Consider the following 25,447-nt stretch of genomic DNA (forward strand, 5'->3'; position numbering starts at 1 on the left):
AGACACTAGGTTGCACTCTCGATGACATCTGTGGCATGCTGCGGACGTAACTAAAACATTCAGGGTCTTTGTTCATTCTGCTGTCCAAGGGCAGCAAGGAAAACCACAGAGATTTTTCCTTTGAACTGGCCATATTTTCCCACTTCTTCATATGTCTTCTGATGTTTTGTTGAAAATTGACTATTTGAAAAGACACCCACGTCTACCAGTTTGTGGAGGAGAAGTTAAATATTAAATTTGAACTCAATCGAACGTGGACGCAATGGTCACCAAGTCCTGGAACAGGCTGTGTGAGCCCCTTGAGGCATTCATCCAGCACTGTTTCAGAGAAATCTCTATTTCAATCTGTTCCTATAAGTTAGTTCATGAGAAACAACAGATAATCCCCAAAACAAGTTGACCTTTTGTGTTCCTTGAGCCTAGTCATGAAGGACCCTCGTGACTGGGCCTCATGCCAAACAGCTCGTTACAAAAAGAGCTAGAATCCCAGACCACACTGAAGCTTCATGAGATCTCTGCTTGTCTGTGGACGGACAGGCGGCCGACTCTGGAGCATAGGCTGTTGCCTCCTGGTCTGGTGATGAGTCCTCCATAGTCTGGTGAGTGTAAATATATACATTTTCCCTTCACCCCTTTCACTGCAATTTTTTATTATATCAATTTGTTTTTTTATATCATTTGGTTATTATACCTGCATTGCCATGAATGTGGGTAAGGTTGTTTACTCTTAAAGGTATTGCGTGTGTGTCTTTTCTTCTCCCCTCACACATTTCCCTGCACAGAACACAATTTTAGCAGATTGGGTTTTTGCATGAAAATGCCTACATTAATTAGACTGATTTGAAGACTCAAGTTTCTCCCAGGTCTTTTTGGGGAGTTCTTCTTCTCTGGGACTGTGCGTGTGCTTTGCTCTCCCAAACACACAATTTCTTCATTAGAACAACACTTCTAAATGTCTTAATTTCCTGAGAAGTGTCACCCTTGCTTCCTCTTGGAGTATTAGCTATTACAGTTTATTTCTGTGCTTGTAATCTCATGCCCACAGGCACCTAACAGTCTGAAGTGCTCCAGCAGCTCTCTTGTGTTATGGAACTTAAAATACAATTGCTTTAGCGGCTTCCAATCTGATATATAAACTATGTAACTAGGACTGTCAGTGCTCTATGTCAGGTGAGGCAATATGGCTGGACACCCCCAAGTCAAGTGAAAACACTGCAAGCAAGTTCTTTTCTTTTCACTTTATTCTGAGAGAGGGATCAGGAATTGGTCAGCTTTCTCCCACCTGTGCTGCAGATGCCATGGAGGTGGTAGAACAAGGGCAAGCAAAGTGCCCCACATGTTCTTCCATTTGGAGCCTGGCCTTTTCTTGATTAAATAGTCACTTGGTTGGTACATCTCTTAATCGGTTTTTAGAGTTCCCAGAAAGCTAACCCGGCCTCCAAGTTGGTTTATTTGAGGTTTGAATAGGAAAATGAGGCCTTGTGCCTTCCTGATCTGTCATTTTGATAGCATCACTCTCTGTGAGTTACCTTTACTGTGAAAAACTTGTTCTTTATCAAATTGGTGAATCTTCCCATTATACTTAGTTTGCTGAGAGGCTTTGCCATGTAGAGTGTTACCTTTTGTAATTTTCCCTATTTATGTAATTATATATTTTGTATTTTAACTTGTTGATAAGATCATTTACATAAATTATTTTAAAATGTGGAACAACCATGTATATCTGCAATAAATTTGTCTTAGTTGTGGTGAATAATTATTTCTGTATATTGTGGAATTTGATTTGCTAACATTTTGTTGATTGTTAAATTCTGTTTAATATTTGTCGAATCTCTCACGAGACTTCATCTTCATGAGAGATATCAACAAATATTAAACATATAATAAGAGGGAGCAGAGACAATAAAGTATCTCTCATGAGACTTCATGTTCATGAGAGATACCATTAAGTAGTTTTTCTTCCTTACAAGGTTTTGCCTGGTTTAGTTATAGTGTAATGCTTGTCTTAGAGAATAAGTTAGGATGCATTCCTTATGCTTATATTATCTAGAAAATGTTGTAGAAATTTGGTGTCATTTCTTCCCTACCTATTCGGCAGACTCTACCAGTGAAGCCATCTGAAACTGGTGGTCTCTGTTACAGGTTTTAAATTCTTCATTTGATTATTTGATAACTATGACTATATATAGATTATCTATTTCCTGTTTCACTTTTGGTAGATTGCGTCTTTCGAAATATTCATTCATTTTACCCAGGCTATTAACTTTGTTGTTATAAAATTGTTTATAATATTCGTCTACTATACTTATGATGTCCATGGGGCCATTAGTAATAATGTTCCCTGTTTTATTTCTGATATTAATAATTTGTGTCCGCATTCATTTTTGTTATAGGTAACCTGGCTAGCTGTTTACATATTTTGTTGACCTTTTCAAATAAGCACAATTTTTTTGTTGATTTCTCTACTGATTACACATTTTTTTTCCACTTTCATGGATTTCTCCTCTAATTTGTACTCTTATTATTATTTTTTGCTTACTTTTATAAACCAAAAATTGACTGAGGTAAGTCTCAATCTTCAGAGTTTTATGTAGCCAGAATTAAGGATGCACCTAGGAAAAAATAGAAATCACAAAAGCATCTGTGACTTGTGTTTTTTCCAGTAGGGAGTTTTGGGAACTTCAGTATTTAAAGCGGAAAGAGCAAGCAGAAGAATCATTAAAGGGAGGGTAGACCGGGAGACAGAGTTACATTCCTCTGAGGCTCTGATTAGCCTCAGTAAGTCCACATTTTACAAGTGGAAAGCGGGAGGAGAGGAAAAAGCGAAAAAGCGAATTGCGCGTTACTTCATGGTCATTAAATCTATACTTTACATAAGATAAAGTAAACATATGATAAGAGGGAGTAGAGAAAATAAAGCTATGTCACAGGTTTTCTAAATTACCACTAGGTATTTGAGAACAAAAAGTAAGAAGTTTCTGTATGGCTCATTTCCCAAGCTTAACTTTCCCTCTGTCAAAGTGAGTGTGGTAACCCTAGGTTCTATTTTCTTTCACACTTAATTCAATTTACATTTCTATTTGCTGTTTCCTAAAGTGGAGGTTAAGGTTACTGATTTTAGATCTCTTCTTCTTCCCTTCCTTCCCTCCCAACCTTTCCCCTTTTGAAGTTTCCGGTGTTTATTATGTCTATTTTTATGTCCACAAGTAACCATTTTTTTAGCTTCCCTTTTTAAGTGAGAAGATGCAGTATCTGGTTTGCAGTTTCTGAGTTAGTTCACTTAGGATAATGATCTCCAGCTCCATTCATGCTACTAAAATGAACATAAATTCATTAAATTTATGGCTGTGAAATATTCCGTGGTTTATATATACACCACATTTTCTTTATCCAGTCCATCACTGATAGGCACTTAGGTTGATTCCAGTATCTTTGCTATTGTGAATCGTGGTGGGATGAATATATGAGTACAGACATCTTTTTACATATTTTGTTGACCTTTTCAAATAAGCAAAATTTTTTTGTTGATTTCTCTACTGATTACACATTTTTTTTCCACTTTCATGGATTTCTCCATGAAAGTTTTCCTTTGTGTAGATACCCAGTAGTGTAATTGCCAGTTGAATGGTAGTTCTATTTTTAGTTCTTTGAAATATTTCCAGACTGTTTCTCATAGAGGTTGAACTAATTTAAATTCCCATAAACAATGTTGTAATTGTTCTCTTTTCACCACATCCATGCTAACATCTGGAAATTTCTGACTTTTTACTAATAGTCGTTGTAATTACTCTAAGGTAATACCTCATTGTGGTTTTAATGTGCATTTCCCTGATGATTTGTGATGTTGAGGATTTTTGCTTGTTGATTTTTTTAAGTTCCTTGTAGACTCTGGATATAAGGCCTTTGTCAGATAGATAATTTGAAAATATGTTTTCTCATTCTGTGGGTTGCCTATTTATACTGTTAATAGTTTCTTTTGCTGCGCAGAAACTATTTAGTTTAATTGGGTCCCATTTGTCAAATTTTCTTTCTGTTGCAATTGCTTTTGGCGTCGTTGTCATAAAATCTTTGCCAAGGCTTATGTCTAGAATGTGTTTTCCTGGGTTTTCTTCAAATGTTTTTATAATTTGAGGTTTTACACATATGTCCTTAATAAATCTTGAGTTGATTTTTGTATATGGTATAAGAAAATAGTTCGGTTTCAATCATTTGCATATTACTAGCCAGCTATCCCAGCTGTATTTACTAAATAGGGATGCCTTTCCTCATTGCCTTTTTTTGTTGCGTTTTCAAAAAACAGATGGTTGTAGCTGTGTGGCTTTATTTCTGTGCTCTCTATTCTGTTCCATTGATCTATGTGTCTGTTTTTGTACCACTTCCATGCTATTTCAGTTACTGTAGCCTTGTAGTATAGTTTGAAGTTGGGTAATTTGATGCCTCCAGCTTTAATTTTTTGTTTGTTTGTTTTTTCTTAGGATGCCTTTGGCTATTCTGGCTCTGTTTTGGTTCCATATATATTAAAAATTTTTTTTTAATAATTCTCTGAAGAATGTCATTGGTACTTTGATAGAAATACTGAATCTGTAAATTGCTTTGGGCAGTATGGTCATTTTTATGATATTGATTCTTTTTATCCATGAGCATGGAATTTTTTTCCATTTGTTTTTTGTTCTTTCTTTTCTTTCTCTCTCTCTCTCTCTCTCTCTCCCCCTCCTCTCCCCCTTTTTTTAAGACAGGGTTTTTACTCTGTCATCCAGGCTGGAGTGCAGTGCTGCAATGTCAGCTCACTGCAACCTCTACCGCCCTGGCTCAAGAGATGGTCTTAGCTTGCTGAGTGGCTGGGACCACAATTGCGTGCCACCACGCCTGCCTGGCTAATTGTATTTTTCTGTAGAGACACGGTTTCATCGTGTTGCCCAGGCTGATCTCGAACTCTTGAGTTTAAGCGATCTGTTCGCCACAGACTTTGAAAGTGCTGCGATGACAGGCGTAAGCCACTGTGCCCTGATTTTTGAGCACTGTTTGGTAGTTCTTGAAGAGATCTTTCACCTCCCTGGTTAGCTGTATTCCTAGGTATTAATATTTTATTCTTTCTGCAGCTATTGAGTAAAGTTTGTGTCCCTAATTTGACACTCAGCTTGGATGTTGCTGGTGTATAAAATGCTACTTATTTTGTACATTGATTTTGAGGCAGGAGAATAGGGCTTAGAAAAGCAGGAAACCTAAGGCCGATTCGTGCTGAATCAGGGAAAAACACCAAGCTCTGCGGGCAGGGAATCTAAGGGCGATTCACTCAGACTTCAGAGCTCGATCAAAAGGAAAACACCTGGGTCTCGGAGGGGCACGGAACCTAAGGCCAATTAACACCAACTTCCTAAAGCTAAACCAAAAGGAAAAACCCCAACTCTCACCCGGAGTAACAAAGGATCGAAGGCTGCTCTTCCCAACAGCCCTCCCTCCTGCTTCCACCACATCTCCGAAGGTAAGGGAGAGTGCCTTGGATTAGCCATAGGCCCAGCAGGGACCATTCTTTTATCTGCATAGGGCAACAATTCACCTTAGCCTTTAATTAGCCACAGACCAAATCCTTCATCTAGATGAGCGGCAGCCTCAAACGGAGTTCTTGAAGCCCAGAAACTTCGATAACTGGGTCCTTGAGCCGCTTGCTCAGGCCCACTCCCTCGCCGCGGAGTGCTTTCTCTCTTTAATAAATTTCTGCTTTTGGTGCTTCGTTCCTGCATTTCATTTCTCTGCTACTGTGTGCGTTTTGTTCAGTTCTTTGTTTATAGCGCCTAGGACCCAGACAGTGTGTAGCAAAGACCCTCCACCGGTAACAGTTTTGTATTCTGAAACTTTTCTGGAGCTGTTTATCACATCTAGGAGCTTTGGGGCAGATACTATGAGGTTTTCTGTGTATAAAATCCTATCATCTACGAAGAGAGAGAGTTTGACTTCCTGTCTTCCTATTTGGTTGCCTTTCATTTCCTTCCTTTGCTTAATTGTTCCAGCTAGGACGTTCAGTACTATGTTCACTAGGATTGCGGAATAGTGGGCGTCCTTGTCCTGTTCCATTTTTCAAGAGGAATTTTTCCAGTTTTTGCCTGTTCTGTAAAATGTTGGCCATGTATTTGTCATAGATGACTCTTAATATTCTGAAGTATGTTTTTTCACTGCCTAATTTGGTGACAGTTTTAAACATGAAGGGATGCTGAATTTTGCTGAAATCCTTTTCTGCATCTATTGAGATAAATCATGTGGTTTTTGTTTTAACTTCTGCTTATCTCATGGATCACATTTACTGATTGACATGTGCTGAACCAACCTTGCATCTCAGGGATAAAGTCTACTTGATCGTGGTGGATTAGCTTTTTGATAGGCTGCTGGATTCATTTTGCTAGTCTTTTCTCTTTCCTCCTTCCTTTTTTTCTTTTGTCTCTTTTCTTTTCTTTTCTTTTCTTTAATTTTTGGCCTGAAGTATTTGTTGTTGTTGCTGTCATTGTGTCTCTGCCAGGTTTTGTTATCAGAATAATGCTGGCCCCATAGAAGAGTTAGGCCGGAATCCCTCCTCTTAAGATTTTGGAACGGTTTCAGTTAGAATGGCACCAGCTCTTTTTTATGCATCTTGTAGAATTCAGCTTTTAATTCATCTAGTTTTGGACTTTTTGTGGTTAATAGGCTTTTTATTACTGATTCAATTTTGGAACTCGTTATTGGTCTGTTCAGCATTGGAATTTCCTCCTGGTTCAATTTTGAGAGATTGTATGCTCTCTCAAAAATTCCCAGAATTTATTCATTTTTTTCTAGGTTTTCTACTTTGTGTTCATAGAGGTGTCTGTAGTCTCTGATAAATTTTGTATTTATGCGAGGGCTGTGTTGCAATAATGTCATCTTTGTCATTTTTGGTTGTATTTACGGTGGATTTTGTTTTCTTTTCTTTCTTTCTTTCTTTCCTTTTTTTTTTTTTTTTTGCTTTACTTTTCTAGCTAGTGGTCTATCAATCTTATTTATTCTTTCAAAAAACAAACCTAGTTTTATAATAAATTTATTTTTTGTGTCAATTTTCTTCAGTTCAGCCCTAATTTTGCTTCTATCATTTGTCTTCTGCTTGCTTTTGAGTTGGTTTGCTCTTACTTTTCTTTTTCTTCTTCGTGTAATGTTCAGTTGTTAATAGAGATCTTCCTAATAGTTATTAGAACATTTTTATCATGGCTGCTTTAAGTCATTTTCTGTTATATCTGATAACTCTTCATTTTTACATACTTTTCCCGTTGTTTTCTTTTTTCTGTGTGTCATTCCCACATTCCTATTTATTTGCATATCTTATAGTTTTTTATTGATAACTGAACGTTATAGGTCATATATTGTGGCAATTTGGAGTACTAATTCTTTTTTTTTTTTTTTTTCTGGCTTTATTTCTCTTGTTGCTTTGTTATTTATTTATTTTTTTTCCTTTGACCTGGCTAGGCTATGGTAGTGAAATTGATTGCCACAGCAGTTTGAAGCCTTTTGTGTTCCTCCTTGGAAGGCACCTACATGGGTGAGTATAATGACCCTCAGATTGTAGTGACTTTGTCAGAGATCTCTTTGATTATCACTTTTCATATTTTTTCCTGTAAAACTCTGAAACATTTGGCATTATTTCCCTCTAATTAAACTCCACTAATTAACAGCTGTTTTCTCTATTGTCTTCAGCAATACCCTGAATGAAGAAGTGCTCAGCAATTTGGTCCAGTTAAGTTGGGTCAAGAATAGTATTTAAGGCCAGTCTTTAAACTCTGTTATGACCTTAGGGTGGCTGTTCTTATCTATATTTTTTCATACATTCTGGTAAAGTATCTGGCCTATGTTTCAGATTGCTGATCTTGATTGAGAAGAGCCATTGTTACTGAGAGTGTCCTTAATCTTAAACTCCCACATGTTCTATAAAGTCAGATTTTGTAAGGAGAGCTACATAGCTCTTTTTCCTTATGTTGTTCCTTTCACTCTGGCTAACTATATGAGTAACTACTCTGGGCACTAGGCAGACCACTTATGTTCTCTTATGCTTGCGTCTTCTGACATGGAAACTTTGCTCAATAAATGAGCTAGGGCAAGAGCATTCGGGGGGGTCCCAGAATTCTAAGCTTACTGCACTTGGGTTAGAGTTTCTATCTTCTATGTAGACATTGGGTGTAGGTACAAGGTCCCACTTCTTGGTCATACTCCCTATTAATTTGGCCTCTTTAACTAGGATTTGGGGGAGAAAAAAAAACACTTTGATGACCTACCCCTCTAGGTGAGATATATACTGTAAACCTTAATTTGGATTTGAGAGTAGAGAGTCTATCTTCTTGGCTATATCCACCCAATGTAAAGTTTTTGTCAGGATGAGCACAGGGTGTGTGAAGGAAAAAGTCTCAGATATCACGGGGTCTCTCTGTTCTTATTAAGTTTTAGTCGATTTTTTTGAATAATTTATTTTATTAATTAGGACAATTTCCAGGGACATTAAATGGTTGTGTTTTTTAAATGTTTTTATGCTAGTTAGGCTTATTTCACAAGGGAGTGTCTCCGTGAGACACTTGATATCATCATTCTGAAAGAAAAACACTCAGTTGGTTTGTTAAAATGAGCATGTATGCAAGGAAAGAAAATTTATCAGACAAACATACAGAGTTGTAATTGCATTGATGGGAGTGAGAGGTCTGTATTTTTGTCTCATATAATGGATGAACTGAAAATTTTAGTACTCAGTAAGCCAACAAAAACATTGAACCATGGATAGAACAATGAGGAGCTCTCTTTTGAAAAACTTGTAGATTTATGAGTAATTCAACACTAGTACTTAACATTTATCCAGAAAATAATCATGAGATGATCAAACCTTATGAGATAAGCAGAGTAAATATGTGATAGCTTTTAAACAAATTTCTTCCTAAACACAATAAAAGGAGAAATTTAATGGTTTTGATTAAGATAAAAACCTAAGTAAAATTGAAGAAATATGCATATTATATTGAAGTAATTGAAAAAGTAAACTAATAGACAATAAATTACTCTAAATGAGATCAATTACAAAACAAAATTTATGAAAGGCCCACAATTACAATGAAAAACAAAGAATAACAGAAAAACCCTCAACAAAGCAAATAAAAGTAAAATTAATTATTTTTTGAACTGAATTTATACAAAGTTGAGTAAAATGATTCATTTATAAGAAAACTACAGTTACCAATAAATGACCCAAGCAGCAATAGAAAAGCTAATCAGATAAGTATTATATATAACACTGTGCACATTTTCAAAGGGTTATATGATGAAAATTTTCTTGCCCAGAAAATCTTGGAAGCAGTTTTTGCAATATGTTTAAGAACAGATAATTGTGTTGCTATTTACTATTTCTAACTATAGAGAACAAAGAAAAATTATGCATTTTTGAAGATTCAAGAATAAGTGAAATATGCTTAGCACACTGAGAGTTTGCTGCTTTGGTTATTTTCATTATTACTAAATCATCGTAGCGTTGAAGCCAATATCTGACAAAGACAGAGCTAAGGGAAATATAAAAAACATTCCAGCTCCCTGATAGACATTAACACATACATTTTTGATGATATGTAACTGAATAGCCTTCTGTAATACCTGCATAAAAATTACATCATGAACAATTTGGATCAACCTGGGAATCCAGAGATCATACAGTCATAGTTTTCTCATTTTTACTTAATTCACCATTTTTATAAAAATGAAAAATGATCTTAATAAATGATAAAAGTAAATTTGATATAATTCACAACTAATTTTCTAATCACAACACTTAAGAAAATAAGCCCCCAAAGTTCACCTCTCTGTGGAAATATCAAAGACTAACTAAACTTAGAAACTTTGCATTTGATTATATTTAGAGAATATTATCCTACAAACTAATGTACTTACTGCTTGGAAAAAACAAGTCTCTGATTCTGGAATACCTGTCACTCAACTCTGAGATTACTTTATTATGTTAAGAAATACTTGTCTCTCAACTGTGAGATACTTTCTTATGTTTCTTAATCCTATATATTTTATTTTGGCATTTAAAATAAGTATTCTGTCAAAGGATCAACATTTTTTTTTTCTGACAAAGAGTTGCATGGAACAAAAAAAAAGATGAATAAATGTAGCTCCTGTTTGGCAACCTCCTTTGTATGCTTTATATAGCTTTAGCTCTAGCAATGTTTCAATATCACCATTTCTTCCTTTTTGTCCAGTGAGAGCTAATGGTTGCAATGAGAGCTAATGGTTGCAATGACGTCTTTCTGTTGCTAGTTACCAAATGCGTCAATCTGTCTCATTGGTTCTCTTAGTTATGCCGTAACTTGGGGAATAGTACCTTAAATATTCTTCAATTCCAGGCTTAGCAGGTCTTCTGTTTCCTTTGAAGTTAAGTAGCAAATATATTATTCCACCTTTATGGACAGAATTTTTGCATAGGCAGAATAGGCAAGGGAGTTAGCCTTATATGGCTTGATGAGAATTGTGTCAATACAGAGCTTCTTTGCTAAATATATATGACTTGTATAATGAAATACTAAAATCCCCTACTAACTTCTTCTGTATAAGATATCATACCTACAAATGCTCTTCATTTTAAACTTCAGATGTCCTCTAGAGATCTAACATATTCAGTTCCTTAAAAAGAAATATAATTTTTCTTTCTTAACCAGATGTGTTGCTCCTTTGCCTGTGAAGTCCTTCTTACTGAAAGGGGTTCAAATAATACAAAAAAAAAGTGATGTTATTTTAAAAGGCAAACTTCCTCTTCTGTCTACTTTTCCATTTTCTCATGGCTGTCTATGACATCATTTATAAAGAAAATACAAGAATATTTCTGCACTTTGAGTTTTAGTGAATAAATCAAAAATTCTATAGAGTAAAATCCTATACAGTACAAGCCTTTATCAGTGTTACACTCCTATATTCTTGTTTCTGCTTGTGTCTGGGTGCAGGAGAAATTGCAAAATATTGGGAGTGATGTCTTCTTTATGTACTGTCTTCTGGAGCATCATCAATGTCTGCTAGAGTGTTTTATCACAATTGGTCTGCTGTGCCTTCCTCTGTCCCTGCCTTAATCGCTTTGTTGCAGCTGAGCTTGTCCTAAGTTTTGGACATAGGCTAACATTGACTGCTGATATATTTGGAATGGGCAGCGGCCTGTATTCATAAGAACCACAGACTTCGATCCTTCCTCGTCATAAGCCCAGGCCTATTTTGGCCATCAGTTCTCTCAAAACTCTTATACCTTCCCATTATGTAGGGCATGCAGAAATTTCTGGTTCTTCTCCATGGCCCATTGAGGTAATGTGAAAGAAAGAAAGAAATCATCTTAAATCGTCTATTTACCAAAACATAAAATATCTATCCCATTGTACTCCACTGTAGCTATCTCATGTTGGCATGTAACAGACTGTAATGAGGTCTTCTTTCAGAGTTCCAAATAACAAGTGGTACAGAAACACATTCTGGTTTTTTTGTTTGTTTTCTTCGCTGACACTGTCAATCTTATCATTCTATCTATCCATATGCCCAGTGCCCAGGGGGGCGAATATTGTCTCTTTTAAATATTTCCATCATCATCTCATGCCCATGTAGTATTCTTTTTGCCTCCCTTCATGGTGGACACTGCCCTTGAATGATACCTGGTGTTTTCCAACGTATAAGAGAGAAAGGAAGAGTACAGTAGGAGCTGAAATATAGAAAGTTCTGAAGTAATACCTTTTAACTTCCTATTAGGACTCTTAAGTTTACATTTAATGGAATAAAAAAGCCATTGGAAAGTTTTGAGCAGTGGGGAGGTATGACAAAATGTTTTAGAAGAATCAACATGGCTACCACACTGAGAATAGATCAGAGTGCACTGGTGGCCAAAATAGACTAATTCGAGGCTATTGCCATAATACAGGTGAGAGATACTGGCTTGGAACAAAGTTGTAGTAGTTGAAGAGATAAAAAGTATTGAATTACAGATTTTTTTTTTAATGGAATAGATGACAGTATTTTCTTGTAGACTGGAAGTAGGGCTTAAGAGAAGGCTTCAAGAATAATTAAGAAGTGACTGCCGACTGCTTGCCATTTTCTTCTTTCTTAGTAAAAAGTTAGCCTTCTTATATCCTTATTAGTGGAGGTGGCAATGTTTTCAAGTTATAAAAGAAGGAAGAGAAGGAGGAGGGGAAGAAAGAAGAGGAGAAAGAGGATACATTTCTCAGTTTCTCTTTCACATGAAAGTATCCAAACAAAATGCAAAGATAACGTTGCCTGATGGATCTTTTGGGTATGTACTTTAAAATGAGTTGCTTAGCTAGAATATCTACTTTATTGTACTCTACTTTTTGAAATTTTCTTTGTTTTTAAGATTTTTGCAGGGTTACATAGTAGAGTTATATCTTCATGGGGTACATGAGATACTCTGATATAATCATGCAATGTGAAATAAGCACATTATATAGCATGTACTCATTTTTTGTTCCTTTCTGCTATTTGGAATATGGACTAAAATGCCAAGATACTGGTAAATGATGCATTTTAAGCCCTAAACTGATAACAGTGGTTGTCTATATCTAAAATATTTGTCAAATTGGAAAAAATAATTCTTGTACGTTTAAACCACTGGAATCAGGTCTCTGTTACTTGTATCATAGCTTAAATTCTAAGTAACACAAATGAATTCAAGATTTTTGTTCTTAGGACCTCAAAGAATGGCCTTGCTATTTACTGAAAAAGAGAAGGCAATTGGGAGAAGATTTTGAGGGAAAACCAGGAGCTCAGTTTTGCATGCATTAAGTTTTTGATGCCCATTAGATACCTGTGTACAAATTTTTAGTGGATATCTGGGCATAGGAGTCTGGAGATCATTAATGAGTCTTAGAGATCATTATGTTAAATGCATAGATACCTGGGAGTGATGTCTAAAGCCAGTACAAACTTCATAATTTCCCAAATGTTACTTATATATTTAAAAAAATCAAATCATTGTCTTTTTTTCTTTTTGTGTAATCCGTTAAATATTAGTTCATATTTAATGTATAAAAATGGATAAATAGCCTGTCTTTATTTTCTCTTACCACAGTGGCATCACAATGAAGATTTACTAAATTATAGTTGATTTCAGTTGCCATCTTCAAATCTTTGTAATATTCTGGATGCCAGTGTATTTAAGTCAGCTTGGACTCTATTATATTTAGTATCATAAATAAAATACTAATAAAATCATTAATTCTATTACATTATTACAATTTATTTGTGACAATGTTCATTAGTACCAAAATAGATATATAGTAAACACACACACACACATTTGTGTATATATATATATATATATATATATATATATACGTGTTTTTGTATTTAAAAATATGTGAGCATTTATCATGAATGAAAATATTAATTGTTATATCAAAACACTAAGAGAAAATATTTCTATATTCATGACCGTTGATTAACATGAGTAGCTAATCTATACATGCTTGAGATTTAGGAATATATCAAAAAAGCAGATATTAATAAATATGAAAATTATTACCCATTGAAACTGTTCAACCTAAGCAGCAATTTTAGTATTGCTGATCCTGCATTGTTACAGAAGTATGAACGTTTATATTTCCAAAATTCTTTTCCTATAGAAACCTTATTCTGCAAAAACAGAATATCAAAATTTCTATTCACATTTTAACACTATAGTTGTATTTTTTTTACTCCCACTTTAATTACTTAGAGGAAAATTAGTACCATAAAATTAGAGATTTATCATCTTATGGCATTCTTCCATTTTTGGTCCTGCATTTATGAGCTTGCATTCAGCCAGCAGTTTATTATCCACTTATAAGCAGCCAATAAAATCGTAAATTATACATTTGAAAGGCTGGCTTGCTGACATTTTTTAAAGTTCACTGTATTTCTTTTCTTTTCTGTAGCAGAAATGTGCTACAACCACTCAAGATCTGCAAACAGATTCTATTTAGATGCTGTTGAGAGGCAAGTATGACTAGTTCTCATTAACATTTCATGTCCTATGTGCCACACTTACACTGCCATTTTGCAGTCATTCTACATCTAAAGATTAATTTATAATCAGATATGTATAATATGTTATATGCATTAAGCTTGATTATACCTGTGTCTTCACGAAGATAACTGTGACATATTAATTAATTTGCAAGTGTGTTCTGTTTACATTATATATAGTTATCACAGACAATATTAGGCATATGATAATTTGCCATTAGGCCCCAAAATTAATATGATTTCCCAATAACTCTGAAACATTTTCAAGATACTAGAAATTTGTGACAGATGCCTCTTACATCTATGAGAATCTAGATTATGCTCTAAAATGCATTTTCTCATAAGTAGCTCATTAGCTTTCTCATTGTTCTCAGTTGTAAATCTATAAAAAGTTATTTTGTTCACTTGTCTGTAACAAGAAATCTTTTACACTCATTAAGGTAATTAAAGCATTACTAGTGCGTGCATGCTTGCTATATTCAAAACATTTTCTACTTGATGAGTTGTCATGGCATTATCAAGACTGGGGAGGAAAGAAAAAATAAAATACGGTCAGCCTATGGTTTTGCTCTTTGACTTTGAATATGATTAATTGCATCTTTAAATTGGTTCCTGAGTCCTTGTTTAAAATCAAAACTGGAAAGCATTTTGTAGGAGCAATACTGCTCTTTTGTTCAAATTGTTTCTTTTAATTCAATAGAGTACTTAAAGTCATACATTTTGGCAAGTTTAAAAATTTTTTTTGTCTTTTTGTTACAGTTAGGTAAGGGTTTTATTTTCTCATGTGTTTATTTTGCTTGGGTAAATAAACGTCTTTAAATTTAGTTTATGTCTTTACATTATATAGGTAGTCCAAGATGTTAGCTGGTAACAAAATTATCAAAGCAAAATAGATGTTTATGTTATGAGTTCCTTGATATCCTACTCTTAGGCTTTTTGAGATAGATTCACTTTTACCATTTTGATCTTCTAAAATATTTTTTTCTTTTTAATTTCTGTGGGTACATAGTAGGTGTATATATTTACGAGGCACAAGAACAATGTTGATACAGGCATACAAAACACGATAATCACATCAGGGTAAATGGAGTATCCATCACCTCAAGCATTTATCATCTCTTTGTATTACAATTTAATTCTATGCTTCTAATTATTTTTCAATGTATAATACATTCCTATTGACTCCAGTCACCCTGATGTGCTATGACACAGTAGATCTTAATCATTCTATCTATTTTTTGTACCCATTAACTGTCCTCATTCTGCACCAGTCTTCCTTCTATGCTTCCCAGCCTCTGGTACTCATCCTTCTACTCTTTATGTGTTTAATGGTTTTAATTTTTATCTCCCACAGATAAGTGAGAACATGCAAAGTTTGCCTTTCTTACCTGGTTTATTCACTTAACCCAATGACCTCTAGTTCCATCCATATTGTTGCAAATGACAGGATGTCATTCTTTATATTTCATCCACAAATGGTATGAAAAGCTGTAGTAGACAGGTATTGTTTCCTGGTCTAATCTCACATCCCCATTTTATCTTTAGGAGAAACTAAAACTATTTTTCTGCAAACTACCCCTTTCCCCACCTTAATCCTATAGGTGTTTTGTTTTGTTTTGCTGCAACTCTACTTTATTACCTTACTTATTGTATGCCTGTTGCTCCATCCAGGTGTGGGCAGTTTATCCTGTTGATTCAATCATTTCTTCAATGAGCACTTTTAAAATTATACAGGAAAGTATGAGTGATTCCAATTTAAAACAGAGTTTTAAACTGTGATGACATCAGCTCTATTAATAGGCTAATAAAAACTTTTAAGATTAGGCCTGGTCATAAGAATACTTTTTCAGCAATCATTTCATGAATAGATACACAAAAATGTTTTATTTATGGTCTGTATTAGTCAAAGTTCTCCAGATATACAGAACCAACAGATAGATAGATACATAGATGATAGATAGATATGAAAATAGATATATACATATATGTGAGGGGATTTATTAGGGGAATTGACTCAAATTGTTATGGAAGTTCAGATGTCCCATACTAGATCATCTGTAACCTGAAGAACCAGAGAAGCCACTAGCATGGCTCAGTCCAATTTGGAAGGTCCAAGAACTGAGAAAGCCAATGATGAAAGTCTCAATCTGAGTCCAGCAGCAGGAGAGCCCCAGGAGACTGCTAGTGCAAATCCCAGAGTCAAATGACTGAACAACTTAGAGTTCTGATGCTCAATGGCAGCAGAAGGGTGTCCTATTTCAAAAGAGTGAAAGATATAATTGGCCCTTCTACCTTTTTTGTTTTATAGGATCTCTTAGCCAATTGGACTTGCCCACATTGAGAATGGCATTTTCCCACTCTGTTGACTGGCTCATATGCCAATTCTCCAAAAACACTCTTACAGACAAATCCAGAAACAATGCTTCATCAGTCATCTAGGCATCCTTCAATCCAGTCTACAACGAAAATTAACTGTCACCTGTGTCAGCTTGGTTTTTCTGTTCTTTCAATGACCCTTGATTGCAAGTTACAGAAAACAAAATTAAGCATAAATCAAAGTGTATTGGGAGGATCTCAGGGACCTTATAAAATAATAAAAATACAGAAAGAGAAAAAACAAAGATGGCCAGTGATTTATCACCAGAGTTCTTTATCACCTGTCTCTATTTCTCGCTACATGTCCAATCTTTTGTTTTGTTTTGTATTTTAAATTGTGTTTACCTTAAATTTTTGTGAATACATAGTAGGCATATATATTTATGGGTTACATGGGATATTTTGATACACACATGCAACACATAATAAGCACATAAGGGTACATGGAGTATCCATCAACTTGAGCACTTATCCTTTGTGCTACAAACAATTCCATTATATTAGGGAGCTAAAATTAAAATAATTGATCTCATTTTCAGTATGTTTATCTCTTTCCCCTCAGAATAACTCTTTATCTTGAGAAAAAAAATGTTTAAACCTTGTACCATATCTTGTTTTTTTAGACATCCAGAGAGATGGGCTCTTAAAGATACACAAACCCTACTTTTAAAATACTAGAGAAGAATTGAAGGAAAGATTGATCACCTGTTTTAGGGGAGAAAAAGTGATAGGTTTTCCTCACCCATCACAATGGTGTTGATAGCTAACACCTCTATAACGAAAGACAAATTAACAAGAGAAAATCATGGTTTATTTATATAACCAAAGTTTTATGTGACATGAGAGCCGTCATAAATAAAGGAAAACCAAAAGACCCAGAGGAAATGATATATTTTTATGCTGCGTATGATGGAAAAAAATAGTTGTGAAAAAACATGATTGGGGAAAAAAGAATAGAATCTAGTGATATTATATAAGCTGAGATAAACTTCCGCAAGGACTGTTTATTCAGATTATTTCCTGCATTTCCGTATGACATTTCTTCCCCTAGAGTATGGAGCAGGACACATGTCCCATGAGGATCATTAGGGGAGAAGTCAGATCAGAGAGTCTCAACCAAGGTGCCATTTTTCAGTGTAGTCCTTTCGAAGCCTTGACACAGTCATGAGTGTGATCTCTCAGAATCACGTGGCAAATCAAGCAATTGGCAAGTTTTTAATGAGGACTAAAAATAGCTTTGAAGATATAAAAAAGATACAGATAAAAACAAGTAACGTAATTTATCAAAAATTATTTCAGAGGAAAACATTATAGTGGTCCCGAGGGAATGTGGTCTCTTCCCAGGGTCCACAAGGGGGCGTAGTTTTAAGGGCAAGAACTTCCCAGCACCATGCCCCACTCCCATCTCTCTATATCCGGGAGATTTAACAGTTTATGTTTAAATTTTGGTAGGCTTGGGAAAGGGTCAAAAGTCAATCACCCCAGCAGAGGTTTAAAGGAAGTCCTTTCATTGGCCAGAGGTCTTGGAGAAGGTGGGGGTTCCTCCCAGGTTGAAAGTCCCCTTCTTCCACGCCCCTTTGGACTCCATGTTTGGATCGCCTTCCACACACTTCTCTCTCATGTGGAAGTTTTCTCTCTTCTCCTGTTTTTTTTTTTTTTTCTCTCTCTCTAAATAAATAACTTATCTGCAACACTTTTTGGGTTCAGTATTTACGAGCTTACCGTGCACTTGCTGTGGTCCCCTCTCATTCCTGAGAGGGCAAGAGACCAAGAACCTACAACATTCTCTTGGGGGAGCTGTGCCTCCCCAGCACCCCAAAACACATTTACAGTCCTGCTTATCTGTAGGGGCTATTTTCCAAAATACCTAGTGGCTGCCTGAAACTACTGTTAATACTGGACCCTATAGGTAGTATGTTTTTTCCTGTGCACACATATCTATGATCATATTTAATGTATAAATTAGACACAATAAGATTAATAAAAACTGATAAACTAGAACAATCATAATGTAACATACTGTAATAAAAATTATGTAAATGTAGTCTCTCTCTCTTTCTCTCTCTCTTAAAATATCTTATTGTATGTAATATCTTCACGCTGTAGTTGATGGTGGGTAACTAAAATCCCAGAAAGTAAAAACAAGGATAATGGAGGACTACTGTATCTTACAGTTAGATTAGTGTTAAATATGTGCCCACATAAAAAAAACTGTCTCATTTACACAAATTCAATATATTGTTTTCTCTTAAAGCAAAAGGAGCTAATAATATTTTCTATAGTGACTATTCTTAATAATGTAGCTTCTTATTTTTCTTTGAGACAGGGTCTTGCTCTGTCAACCATACTAGAGTACAATAATGCCATCACAGCTCACTACAGCCTTGACTTCCTGCACTCAAGAACTCCTCTGGCTTCAACTTCCCAGCTGGCTGGGGTTAGAGGCACCTACTGCCACATCTGGCTTTTTTTTTTTTTTTTTGTATTTTTTAAAACTATACTTTAAGTTCTGGGATACATGTGTAGAACGTGCAGGTTTGTTACATAGGTATACATGTGCCATGATGGTTTGCTGCATCCATCAACCCATCATCTACATTAGGTATTTCTCCTAATGGTATCCCTCTCCTTGCCCCCTCATACCCCCACAGGCCCTGGTGTGTGATGTTCCCCTCCCTGGGGCCATGCATTCTCATTGTTCAACTCCCACTTTTAAGTGAGAACATGAAATATTTGCTTTTCTATTCCTGTGTTAGTTTGCTGAGAATGATGGTTTCAAGCTTCATTTATGTCCCTGCAAAATACATGAATTCATTCTTTGTTATGGCATCATAGTATTCCATGGTATATATGTGTCACATTTTCTTTATCCAGTCTATCATTGATGGACATTTGGGTTGGTTCCAAAGACATGAATTCATTCTTTGTTATGGCAGCATAGTATTCCATGGTATATATGTGTCACATTTTCTTTATCCAGTCTATCATTGATGGACATTTGGGTTGGTTCCAAGTCTTTGATATTGTAAATTGTGCTAGAGTAAACATATGTGCGCATGTGCCTTTATAGTAGAATGCTTTATAATCCTTTGGGTATATACCCAATAATAGTATTGCTGGGTCAAATGGTATTTCTGGTTCTAGATCCTCGAGGAATCACCACACTGTCTTTCACAATGCTTGAACTAATTTATACACTCCCAACAGTGTAAAAGTGTTCCTGTTTCTCCACATCCTCTCTAACATCTGTTGTTTCCTGACTTTTTAACTATCACCATTCTAACTGGCATGAGATGGTATCTCATTATGGTTTTGATTTGCATTTTTCTAATGACCAGTGATGATAAGCATTTTTTCATATGTTTGTTGGCCACATAACTGTCTTCTTTTGAGAAATGTCTGTTCATATCCTTCACCCACTTTTTGATGGGGTTGTTTGTTTTTTTTCTGTAAGTTTATTTAACTTCCTTATAGATTCTGGATATTAGCTCTTTGTCAGATGGATAGATTGCAAAACCATTTTCCCATTCTGTAAGTTGTCTGTTCACTCTGATGATAGTTTCTTTTGCTGTGCAGAGGCCCTTTAGATTAATTAGATCACATTTGTCTATTTTGGCTTTTCTTGCAATTGCTTTTGGTGTTTTAGTCCTGAAGTCCTTGCCTATGCCTATGTCCTGAATGGTTTTGCCTAGATTTTCTTCTAGAGTTTTTATGGTGTTAGGTCTTACATTTAAGTCTTTAATCCATCTGGAGTTAATTTTAGCGTAAGGTGTCAGGAAGGGGTCCAGTTTCTGCTTTCTGCACATGGCTAGCCAGTTTTCCCAACACCATTTATTAAACAGGGAATCCTTTCCCCATTGCTTGTTTTTGTCAGGTTTGTCAAAGATCAGATGGTTGTAGATATGTTGTGTTGCCTCTGAGGCCTCTGTTCTGTTCCATTGGTCTATATCTCTGTTTTGGTACCAGTACCATGCTGTTTTGATTACTGTAGCTTTGTAGTATAGTTTGAAGTCCGGTAGTGTGATGCCTCCTGCTTTCTTCTTTTTGCTTAGAATTATCTTGGCTATATGGCCTCTTTTTTGGTTCCATATGAAATTTAAAGTAGCTTTTTCTAACTCTGTGAAGAAAGTCAATGGTAGCTTGATGAGAATGACATCGAATCTATAAATTTTTTTGGACAGTATGACCATGTTCACAAGGTTGATTCTTCCTTACCACAAGCAGTTAGGATGCAGCACTCCTGCCTAAACCTATAAACTACTCTTATATATCCTCTCTTATTTCCTTGAGCAGTAATTTGTAGTTCTCCTTGAAGAAGTCTTTTACATACTTATAATTTTATTCCTAGGTATTTCATTCTCTTTGTAGCAATTGTGAATTGGAGTTTACTCATGATTTAAAAGTTAAAAATAAAAAAATAATTGGGATTGATGTATTTTATATAATATTTCTTCGAATCTGAAGGCAAGTTATAATATATAAAATATTCTTGGTTAAAAAAAAAGAGCGAACTTATTTTTTAAAGTTAGCTGTGGCCCAGTATGGCAGCTCATGCCTATAATCCCATCATATTGGGAGGTTTAGGCAGGAGTGTTGCCTTAGCCCAGAAATTCAAGATCAGCCTGTGTAACACAGTGAGAACCCATCTCTAAAAAAAATACAAGAAATCGGAGTTCATCATGAGTGAATGATGAACGTCTGAATAGTACTACATTGTGTATGATTACTACACATTCTTAATGCTTTCTTCTGTTCGTGGACACTTAGATTGCTCCCAAAATCAGCTATTATGAACAGTCCTGCAATAAACATGGGAGTACAGATATTCCTTTGATAGAATTATTTCCTTTCTTTGGGGTATATACCGGGCTGTGGGAAGAGACCTTTCCCCTGATGTATACTCTTGGCACCCTCATTGAAAATGAGTTTACTGTAAGTGTGAGGATTTGTTTCTGAGTTCTTTATTCTATTCAATTGATCCATATGTCTGTATCTTTGCTGGTACTACTATGTTGTCTATGTTATTTGTTTACTGTAACTCAGGTAATGTTATTTAATTTGAATTTGAACTCAGTTAATGTGATTCTTCCAGGGCTTTTTTTTTTTTTTTTTTTTTTTTTTTTTTTTTTTTTTTTTTTTAACTCTCAGAATCGCTTTGCTATTCTGGGTCTTTTGTGGTTCTATATAATTTTGAGGATTTTTTTTTCTATTCCTGTGAAGAATACCATTGGTATTTTGATAAGGATCACACTGAATCTCTAGACGGGTTTTGGTCGTATGGACATTTTAATTAATTTTAATTAATTCCTTGAGTCCATGAACATGAAATATATTTCCATTTTTTGTTCGCTCTTCAATTGATTGTATTGGTACCTTATAATTTTAATTGTAGACACATTTCACGTTGGTTAAGTAAATTCCTAGGTATTTGATTTTATGTGTGGCTATTGTAACTGTTAGCTTTTACATTTCTCTTTCATATTTTTCACTGTTGGCATGTAGAAATGAGACTGATTTTTATGTTGATTTCATATCCTGAAACTTTACTGAATTTGTTTATCAATTCTAATAATTTTCCTGTGGAATCTTTAGGTTTTTCCAAATATAAGATTATAGCATCTGCAAACAAGGATAATTTGACTTCTTCCCTTGCAATTTGAATGCCCTTTACTTCTTTATCTTCTCTGACTACTCTAGCTAGGACTTATATTATTACTATATTGAATAAGAGTGGTGAAAGTGAGCATCCCTGTCCAGGTTTTAGAGAAAAAGCTCTCAGGTTTTTTCCATTTAGTAAGATAGCAGTTGTGAGTGTGTCACATGGGGCTTTATTTTGAGGTATTTTGCTTCTATACCCAATTTTTGAGGTTTTTTTTTTTTTTTACATAAAGAGATGTTAAATTTTATCCAACTTTTTCAGTATCAATTGAAATGATCATAGGGTTTTTGTTCTTCATTCTGTTGATAAGATGTATCATATTGATTGATTTGTGTATGTTGAACTATCATTGCATCCCTGGGGTAAATCTCATTGGTCATGATGAGTGATTTTTTTTTGTTTTGTTTTTTGAGACAAAGTCTAACTCTGTCACCTAAGCTGGAGTGCATTGGCATGATCTCGGCTCCCTGCAAACTCTGCCTCCTGGGTTCAAGCGGTTCCCATGTCTCAGCCTCCTGAGTAGCTAGGATTACAGGTGCTCACCACCACACCTGGCTGATTTTTGTATTTTTAGTAGAGACAGGATTTCATAGCCACTAATGAGTCTTTGAATTTCTGTGTTAGCAATTGTAATGTCTCCTTTTTTAGCTCTGATTTTATGTATTTGGGTTTTCTTCATTTTTTCTTAATTAGGCTAGGTAAGGTTTTTGCCAATTTTATCTTTTCTAAATATAAACTTTTTCTTTCATTGACCTTTATTATTATTATTATTATTATTATTATTATTATTATTTTTGAGACAGAGTCTCACTCTGTCACCCAGGCTGGAGTGCAGTGGCACAATCTTTTGTTTTTTTTTTTTTTTTTTTTTTTTTTTAAAGACTGGGTTTCACCATGTTGGTCAGGCTGGTCTTGAACTCCTGACCTCAGGTGATCCGCCCGCCTTGGCCTCCAAAGTGCTTGGATTACAGCTGTGAGGCACCACGCCTGGCCTAATCTTAGTTCACTGTAACCTCCAGCCCCTGGGTTCAAGCAATTCTCCTGCCTCAGCCTCCCAAGTAGCTGGGATTACAGGTGCCTGCCATCATGCTCAGCTAATTTTTGTATTTTTAGTAGAGACAGGGTTTCAACATCTTGGCCAGGCTGGTCTTGAACTCCTGACCTCCTGATCCACTTGCCTCAGCCTCCCAAAGTGCTGGGATTACAGGCATGAGACACCTTGCCCGGCTGAACTTTTGTATTGTTTTATGCATTTAAATTTCATTTATTTCTGCTCTGATTTCTATTATTTCTTACCTTCTACTAATTTGGGGTTCAGTTTGGTCTTGTTTTCTAATTCTTTAAGATGTATCACTATATTATTTATTTGAAATTTTTTTATGTGTACTCTTGTAGCTATACATTTCCAACTTGGCACTGCCTTTGCTATATCCTATAGTTTTTGAAGTGTTGTATTCTAATTATCATTTTTTTTTTAAGAAACTTTACAATTTCCTTCTTAATTTCTTCATTGACCCACTGGTCTTTCAGGAGCATATTGTTTAATTTCCATGATTTGTTTAGTTTCAAAATTCCTCTTGTTATGAATTTCTAGTTGTATTCCATTGTGGTCAGAGAAGACGCATGATAGTATTTTAAAATTTTCGAATGCTTTAAGACTTCTTTCATGACCTAATGCATAATCTATTTTTGAGAATGATTGATGTATTGAGGAGGAGAATAATGTGTATTCTGCAAATATTGGATGAAATAGTCTTTATCTATTAGGTCTATTTGGCCTATGTTGCAGATTAAATGTGATATTTGTTTGTTGATTTTCTGTCTGGGAGCAACTGTTCAGTGCTGCAAGTGGGGTGTTGAAGTCTACAGCATACTCAATAAAATGTTATTTTATTGAGGTATATGTCTCTCTTTAGCTATAATAATGTTTGTATTATATATCTGGGTGCTCCAATGTTGGATGGATTTATAATTGTCATTTCCTTTTGCTGAACTAAGCCCTTTAAGATTATATAATGACTTTATTGTCTCTTCTTATAGTTTTTGTCTTGAAATTTGTTTTGTCTAATATAACTACTCCTGTTCATTTTTGGTCCATGGACATAGAATATCCTTTTCCATCTCTGTTTTCAGTGTATGTGTACTACAAGTGAAGTGTTTTTCTTGTAGGCCGCAATCATTATGTCTTGTTTTTACATCCATTCATCTACTTAACCTGATGCAGACTACTTTCACAGTTAGAAAACAAAATAACTCAAAGTGGTACAAAATTTCAGGAAATGTAAAGTTCACTTTAGCTATTTCAACATGCTACTCAGAAATAACTGTTTGGAAGTCTGTTTATTAAATGCATCCAATTTAATAGGCTATAACTTTTAAAAATTACGAAAAAAGAAAATCACGCTAGCAGGATAATCAGGAATAGCTTATGTTTGCTATGGACTCTCAGACTGACCTTGTGGAAAATGTTTAATGCATATGTAATATAACTATTATAATTCTCTTCGTGTCATAATGGTAATACTTGCATGAAATAATATGTTCTTAAATTCACATTCAAGAATGATGTATAATTATTTATTAAACTTACCAATTTGACATTGGAAGCAAATGAATAAAAATATAATTTATATAATTTATATAATTTTTATATTTTTATTTGCTTTCAATGTCAAATTGGTAAGTTTGTATTTTTATATTTTATTTTTATACCTAATAATTGTAAAAATAAGGAAAACAATTTAAGAAAATCTGTTAGTAATTTATCAGAAGGAAATATTTGTAAAACTTGTTATTCATTTGATTTTAGCATTTTATTGATATATTACATAATATCCTGAAATCTTGGAACCTGGAGTTGACAACTGTTTTTCTTAGAGCTATGTGGAGACACTATTGAAGTAGTGTAACATAGAATGTCAGATGAATATAATGCATTATTGCTTTTCTTTGCATTTTTCTTGATTTAGTGAACTGGCTGAGCTTTCCAAGACATGGTTGAACTGAAGTGAAGATGGAGAATATTCTTCTATTTTTCCTCATTTAAATGAGCACGATTGTATTAGGTTATGATAAATTATGATTGCTGTTGATGTGTGAGATATAATTTGGGATGAGCATTAATACCCTTTAAATTTCTATTTTGACCAGGAAAATCTGGCTTTCAGTCTTTCTCTGTAACTCTTGATTTGATCTCATACAATTTTCTACTCAAATCTCTTAAAGTAGTAAATAACATTTGCAAATTTTCTTATATAATATCACTCTGTAATCATAATAGTCATGATTTGCTAGTATTTTATTTAGAGCATTTAATTCTAAATTCATAAGTAACACGGGTCTATATTTTTTCTAATATTGTAAGTTTCATTTTGGTATTAAGATTGTATTTTT

General features: G+C 34.8%; 1 protein-coding gene across 1 annotated transcript in view; it reads left to right on the forward strand.

The window, feature by feature from the left end:
• The first annotated feature begins 515 nt into the window (after window positions 1–515).
• The window catches only part of ERVFC1 (endogenous retrovirus group FC1 Env polyprotein), a 100,008-nt gene continuing 75,076 nt past the window's right edge, over window positions 516–25,447 (forward strand). Inside the window, exon 1 of the mRNA XM_074391769.1 lies at window positions 516–599. The gene's annotated coding sequence lies outside the window, so the exon portion shown is untranslated. The remainder of the gene's footprint in view (window positions 600–25,447) is intronic.

Source organism: Saimiri boliviensis, chromosome X (genome assembly GCF_048565385.1).
Source record: "Saimiri boliviensis isolate mSaiBol1 chromosome X, mSaiBol1.pri, whole genome shotgun sequence".
NCBI lineage: Eukaryota > Metazoa > Chordata > Mammalia > Primates > Cebidae > Saimiri > Saimiri boliviensis.